The sequence below is a fragment of the Phyllostomus hastatus genome, unplaced genomic scaffold (genome assembly GCF_019186645.2).
Source record: "Phyllostomus hastatus isolate PE091 unplaced genomic scaffold, TTU_PhHast_1.1 phas_scaffold_28, whole genome shotgun sequence".
NCBI lineage: Eukaryota > Metazoa > Chordata > Mammalia > Chiroptera > Phyllostomidae > Phyllostomus > Phyllostomus hastatus.
The window spans coordinates 16,789,769-16,797,424 of NW_025334022.1; the positions used below are offsets into that span (position 1 = coordinate 16,789,769).

At 36.5% G+C, this 7,656-nt stretch overlaps 1 pseudogene; it reads left to right on the top strand.

Moving 5' to 3' along the window:
• Nucleotides 1-5,010: 5,010 nt before the first annotated feature.
• On the top strand, nucleotides 5,011-6,854 carry LOC123805209 (annotated as a pseudogene).
• The last annotated feature ends 802 nt before the right edge of the window (nucleotides 6,855-7,656 follow it).

Genomic DNA, 7,656 nt, shown 5'->3' on the forward strand with positions numbered 1-7,656 from the left:
AGGTCCAGGAAGCACACAGAATCCCAAACAACATGTATGCAAAGAGGACCACAACAAGACACATTAAATTAAAATGCCAAAGGTTAAAGATAAAAGAGAGAATATTAAAAGCAGCAAGAAAAAAGTAGATAATTATATACAAAGGAGTTGCCACAAGACAGCTGATTTCTCAAAAGAAATTTTTCAGGCTAGAAGGAATTGGCAAGAAGCATTCAGAGTGATGAAAAGCAAGGACCTACAACCTAGATTATCTAGCAAAGCTATCATTTAGAATTGAAGGGCCAATAAAGTGCTTCCCAGACAAGGTAAAGCTAAAGGAGTTCATCATTACCAAACAATTATATGAAATATTAAAAGGACTTATTTAAGAAAGGTAAGATCAAAACTATGACCATTAAAATGTCAATAAATACATAACTATCAACAATTGAATCTAAAAACACACAAGCAAAAAAAGAAAACAGAAACAGAATATTAGATGTGGAGAACATTCCAATGGAGGCCATTTAGGAGAGAGGTCTGGGGGAATGGGGGAATAAGTGAAGGGGTTAAGAAGTACAAATTGGTAGTTACAGAATAGGCATGGGGGATGTTAAGATCAAGTATAGGCAATGGAGTTGTCAGAGAACTTATACAACCCATCGTCATGAACAAAGGAGGAGTGATAACTGGGGAGAGTGGGGGTGCTGGGTGGAATGGGGCAAAGAGGGGAAAATTGGAGCAACTGTAATAGCATAATCAATAGAAAAAAGAAAGAAAGAGAAAACATTAGTGTGCTTTTTCTTTCCCCATTTGGAAAGTATTAATCCCTCTCCTTCCCTTAAATGTGTATTATAAACTATAGGCCAACATGATTGCACTGCTACTTTTTTGTTTTATCAACATCAAAGATGTATCAGTAGCTCCCTAGAAGTAATTTTAGCTATTTTGTACCACCTTTTGGGTAGGGTTACAAAAGCCCAATCTTAAAAAAAAAGTCAAAACCGCTAAAGAAATGAAGGAGGGAGACTAAGGTTTTGCTTTGTTTCTCTTTCTGCTGTGATATCAGAGAGCAAACAGAACATTTTTGAAGTTGTCTCACTGTGCATACATTACTGCTTCCATAGTGCATTTAGTAGGTATGTATATGGATAGTTTCAATTAATTTATAAAGTGTAATAATTTACCTGACAATAAACTGTCATTTACTCATTATAAGTCCACCAAGTCTATCAAAGCAAATCATGATTTTGGAGCATTGTTAAACACTCTGAATATTTTCATAGAAAATCAGCACTTGGTTATTTAACACAGGTGTTTCTGTAATTGTGCCACTTTAAGAAAATTAAATGCTCAGTGGCCCTCAAGCACTTCCACCTGTCTAGTGTTTTTGGTCTATTATTAGTATACCAAATGAAATTATAAAATGTGTAAAATGTTAACTGATTAAAGACTTGGTTTTTCTTATTTTGATTCTGGTTATATATTTCTTGTCACTACTTTCATGTTAAGCATATTTCCACCCCCCTAAAAAGAAAGCTAAAATTGGTAATGATATATTTAGCAAGAGATACAGGTGTTGTATTCAAATTAAGACCTTGATTTTAAAGAACAAATAGTCTTCCACTTTATAAACAAGTCTTGAAGAAGAATAAAGCAAGATAGAAAGCAATTGGGCTATCGCAGCAACATACTTTCATGCTATAATGTTCTAAACAATGGCTGTAATTATAGTTCATTACAGTGTGTTTATGATTTTATAAATCATTCAAAGGCATTTTTCTTCATAATACATCCGCTTTTTATTGTTTTCTTTTTATTTGTTATTATTGTTCAAGCACAGTTTTCTGCCTTTCCCTCTTACCCCTCTCCACTACCCCAGCCCTTCCCACAACCCCAGCCCACCCCACCTCTTTTCCCCATTTTCACCCTCCCTTGTTATTGTCCATGTGTCCTTTATAATTGTTCCTGTAAACTCTTCACCCTTTTCCTCCATTATCCCCTCCCCTCTCCCTTCTGGTTACTGTCAGCCTGTTCTCAATTTCAAAGGCATTATTTGAGCACAAATAGGCAGGAGAGGGGAGGGGATGTTGCTTTATATTGTGCTATGAGAAAATACAAAGCAGAAACAGAGTAAGATTAGGTTCCTGACCACTCAAAAACCTTACCATCTAGTTTGGAATGCAAAACTAAATGAGAAACAATTAACAAACAAGTAGATACTAAAGTTTCACAAATGAGGTGAAACTGAAGGTGAATTTTAGAAAACTTGAACAGAAAAATATTTTCTGGAAGAGGGAGCAATTAGCACTAGCAAGGGCTTGGAGGTGATAATAAACATGAAGTCCCTGAAAATTTAGTTTGAGAGAATGGAAATGAGATACCATCTTTGCTGCATTTAAAGGGTTTTATTTTAGTAATTTTATTATCATTTATTTCTAAGCATTTTAAATTTTTCATTATAATTTCTTATCCTTTGGGTGATTTGGACATGCATTTTTCATTTCTGAAACTATCAGTGCCCTTTCTTTTTCTTTTTGTTATTGATGCTCCAACTTAATCGCACTATCATCAGAAATTAATATTCATGATCTCAATTCTCTGAAATTTTTACTAGCTTCTTTATATTAATATGTATTAAGCTTTCATGAATGTGTTCTTATGAAAAAAAAGGCATACACATCTTCTAACTGTTCAGTTCAGGATTTTCTCTATATATGTCCATTAAATGAAAGGTACTAATTATATTGTCTAAATTTTCTATAGTTTTATTAAACTCTGTCCCCTAAACATAGTAATTGAGAAAAGTTTGTTGAAACCTCGCACTACAATGATAGATTTGAATATTTCTCCCTGAATTTCCATCCATTTTTGCTTTATAAATCTTGAAGCTATTTTATTAGTTACATGCACATAATATATTTTATTATCATCTAGTGATCCTCTTTAACTCCAATAATATTTTTCCTAAAGTATCTTTTGTCTAGTATTAATATAGCCATGCCAACCTTATTTAAAATATGTTAGTGCATGTTTGTATTTATCTGGTATGCATTTTTCAAACTTTTTACTTTTAAAATTTCCATGTTTTATGTATTAGTGTATAGCTTGTAAATAGTATTTTTTTACCACTCAGTCTTTTAATTAGTGAGTTTAATCCAGTAACATTTATTGACTTACTGGTATATTTGAACTTGAACTTGTTTCTATAAGCTTTATACTTCCTCTCCTTGTAATGAGCTTTAAAAAGAATGGAACAAATCAATATCAATGTTTCAAGGACATATGAACATTTTAACCCTAATCACCCCCTTCTGACTTCCACAATATTGTTTTTCATTTCACACATTCTGTTAATAATAATTTGTTATTATTTTATAAGGGCATCTGCATATACACCTATTTGCCATTGTATTCTTTGCCTTCCATTCAGGTTTTCATATCAAAAATTACTTCTCTGGTCACTTTCTTGCTGTCCAAAAGACATCCTTCAGAAGTTCTTTTGTTAATAGTCTGTTGGTGATGAACTATCTCATTTTTGGTTTATTTCAAAATGAGGCTTTTTTTCCATTCTTATTATTTAAAAATAGTTTTCTGGGTACACCATTGTAGATAGACAATGATTTTCACAGCAGTTTTAAAATGCAGGGTCTGGAGGAAGTAACACCTGCTTGAGTGTGGTTGGTAGGTTAATAATATAGGTGTAATAATTTATGCTTTTAATTTAAACATTTCACCTAAAATGTCATATGGTGTGCTTGAGGGTGATATTGCTATGTTACAGAATTACATGTTTATGATTTTGTAATAAAAGGTTTTGTAATAAAAAGGGGTGTTATTTGTGCCAGACCCAGTATTATTCCATTCTCCTGGACTGCATTGTTATACTTAGGAAGTCTCAAAAAAAGAAGAAGTCTGCTATTATTCTAATTGTCATTCCTTTGTTGGTGATTTTTCTTCCTCTGTATTTTGGTAAATATTTTTGACTTTGATGTTTTGCAAATGCACTACATTATCCCCGAGTGTGGAATTTTTAAAAAACAATCTTGCTTGGTGTCTCAGATCTTGTATCTGTGGATTCAAGGGTTTTTTTTTTAATTAGTTCTGGAATATTTTCATCCATTATCTCTTTAAATAACATTATGCTCTATTCTCCATATTATTTTCTTCTGGTATAGTTATTTGTATTAGACTTTCTCCTTTTATTTTACATGTTTCTAAAAATCTCCTTGTCTCTCTCAACTCACTAGGAGTAATATCATCTCAGTAACTATTTTTTTCTCCTCAATTGTTTATAATGTACTCTAAAACCTATTCAGTGAGTTCTTAGCTATTTTGTCATATCTAAATGTTATATCTGGCAATTTATCAAATGTTACTGGCCATTTTATAGTCTTTTATTGTTTGCTCAGTTGTACATGATCTTTCATATCATTAAACATTTCACACACAGTTATTTGCAGCACCTGAAGCTCTTGAAAGTCTAAATCTGTTATTCCTAAGTGAAACAGTGAATCCAGGATTTTTAAGCAATTTAAACTGCCCTTCAAAAGTAAATTTTATGGACAAAAACTACCAAATATGTAAGAGGTAGGGAAATAATATATATCAGTTTTTCTGAAGAAACATAATGAGATAACAACCCAAGTCAACGAAGAGATGACTGGAGAAACTACAAAAAGGGTAAACACTGAAAATATTTAACAGTATATGTAAGACTAAAAATCATAGGGTGAATCACAGAGAACAAACACAATAAAATTATACATGTCCTAATAATGATGAAAGAATAGAACATAAGTAAAAGAATCAGAGACCAAAGAAAGAATGCGGAGATAGGAGGCTGAATAGCTTTACTGAGTACCTTACCTTCAACAGCTAGGAGTCAATATCACTTAAAATAAATTGGAAAGCAAGGAGGGGCCTAAGGAGTAGCTGTTGTGACAGAGGCCATAGTGAGGTTCAGTACCCTGAAAGAACTCTACCAGAAGTGGTAGAAGTCTACCACATCTACCAATGTGGTACATCACCATGCCCTCTCACCTGGCCAAGAAGAAATCATCCAAAAAGAAGGCAGCTGTCAGAGCATGACAGTGGCCCATAAAGGGACTTGAAGAAAATGGAAATACTGTCACAAAACCACAGGTGGAAGAGGCAAAAAATAAGGTCAATGGCCAAGAGACCAGAGAAGTAGATTTTTCTGAGCAAGGAACTAGAAAACTTAAAGATGAAGAATGCTGCTGCTTGAGCAGTCATTGGCATCCTTGTGTCTCACCCCAATAAGACTGGCACTCACATTCTCAACCCCTCCCTCACTTTTCATAGTCAAGAGCTGCTCTGTAATACCAATATGGAATTAAAGTCAAGCTATATTATGGCATCATTGGTTTAAATAGAATTAGAATGTCCATACTGCTTTCTGTTATTGGGAAATGTTAATTGCTCATCCCTGAGCATATCAACATCTACCATCTGACCTGAGAGATGCCCCCTAGTGACAAGACACCATCACATTGTGTGATGGGAGTCAACACAGAGTGGGCCATGCTGCAGAGGGAGTCCGAGAGGCTGGCTCAAAAGGATGCACAGTGTGAAAAGCTCATGGAACTCTATGAGCCTCTGGAGGAACTGGATACTGGAAAGATGGAGATGAAGCCTCATGGATCCTACAAGAACTGGGTTTTACTCTTGCCATGCAGCACAAAAAAGTAAAAGATTTCAGTGGGGTCTGGAGGATGAGGAGTGCCATCGCCAGAGCTCTCTTCATTCAGCCTTTCAGGCTGCTCCTGGATGAGCCCACCCACCACCTGGACCTCAATTGTTGTGGGTGGTTGGAAGAGAATCTAAAAGCTTTTAAGTGCACCATGGTCCTCATCTCCCATTCCCAAGACTTTCTGAATTGTGTCTGCACCATCATTCACATGCACAACAAGAAACTGAACTATTATTATATGGGTGATTATGATGAATATGTAAAGACATGCTTGGAGCTGGAGAATCAGCTGAAGAGATTTCACTGGAAGCAAGATCAGATTGCTCACATGAAGAACTACATTGCTAGGTTTGGTCATGACAGTGCTGAGGTTAACCTGCTTGCCCAGAGCAAGGAGAATACAGAAAATGATGGCATCAGGACTGACAAGGTTGTGAGTGACAAGATATTGTCATTTTACTTCCCACCATGGGGTAAGACTCCACCTGTCATTATGGAGCAGAATGACAGCTTCAAGTATACAAAAAATGGGCCTTGTATCTACAACATTCAGAATTTGATATTGATCTTGACATAAAAGTAGTTTTGGTAGGGACCAATGGAGCAGAGAAGTCATCTCTTCTGAACCTTCTAATTTGAGAGCTACTACCAACAGACAGGATAGTACAAAAATACTCTCACATCAAGGTCATCAACACCTAAAAGAGCCCCTTGACTTAGACCTCTCACCTTTGGAGTACACAATGAAGTGCTATCCAGAGATTAAGGAGACAGAAGAAATGAGAAAGATCATTGGGCAATACAGTCACACTAGAAAACAGCAGTCGAGCCTGATCTGGAACCTGTCTGATGGGCAGAAGTGCCAAGTGTGTCTGACCTGGCTGGCTAGGTAGAACCCCACATATTGTTCCTGGGAAAGCCCACCAATCACCTGGATATTGAGACCACTGACATCCTGGCAGATGCTATCAATGAGTTTGAATGTGGTATGATGCTGGCCAGCCATGATATCAGACTCAGTCTTCAGGTAGCACAAGAAATCAGGGTCTTCAAGAGGAAGAAAATCAACAAATGTACTGGAGACATGGCCTTCAAGGAAGACCTCAAGTCTCAGATGGTGGGCCACGAGCCTCAGATCACCAGGAGAACCCACAATGTATGAGCTCTGGCCCTGTCCAGGAAAAGTAGAATCCCTGGGGAAACAGTTCTACATTGCTGCAATATGTCTTCCCACCCCCTCCCTTGCCCCCACCTACCATAGCTGAACTCTGTGATCCTATCTGCAGCTGGAGGATACCTGTCCTTCCCATTACATCTATGTCTGGACTCAGATGGCTGTTCCCACCTTCCCCTTGCTTGTTCCTAACACCAAGTGATGCAATCAGAGGCATCTGAGAATTAACAGAAGGGTCCACACCCTGGTTGGCCCATGAAGGAGCTTAGGATACTGATTTTCTGGGGTTTTGATGACATTGAAGGAATACCCCTCAGCCTACCACCCTCATTCCTTTGTACTTCTTATTTTGAGCTCTGTATCAGGGGCTTCACCCTGATTGTTTTTTTTAAAGATTTATTTATTTATTTATTTATTTATTTACTTACTTATTTATTTATTTTTAGAGAGGGGAAGGGAAGGAGAAAGAGAGGGAGAGAAACATCAATGTGTGGTTGTCTCTCAGGAGCCCCAAACTGGGGACCTGGACTGCAACCCAGGCATGTTCTTGGACTAGGAATCAAAATGGTGACCCTTGGTTCACAGGCCCACACTCAACCCACTGAGTTACAACAACCAGGGCTGGTTTTTAAATAATTATTTAACAGTATGAGTTTTAGACCTGTGTGACATCTATAAAGGGTAAAATTTTAAAAAAAGAAAAAAACTAAATCATTAATTTAAAATTTGGTAAGCAAATTACAGAATAAAGTTGTACACCAAGGAGTGAGGGGTGAATAGCTAAAGTGAC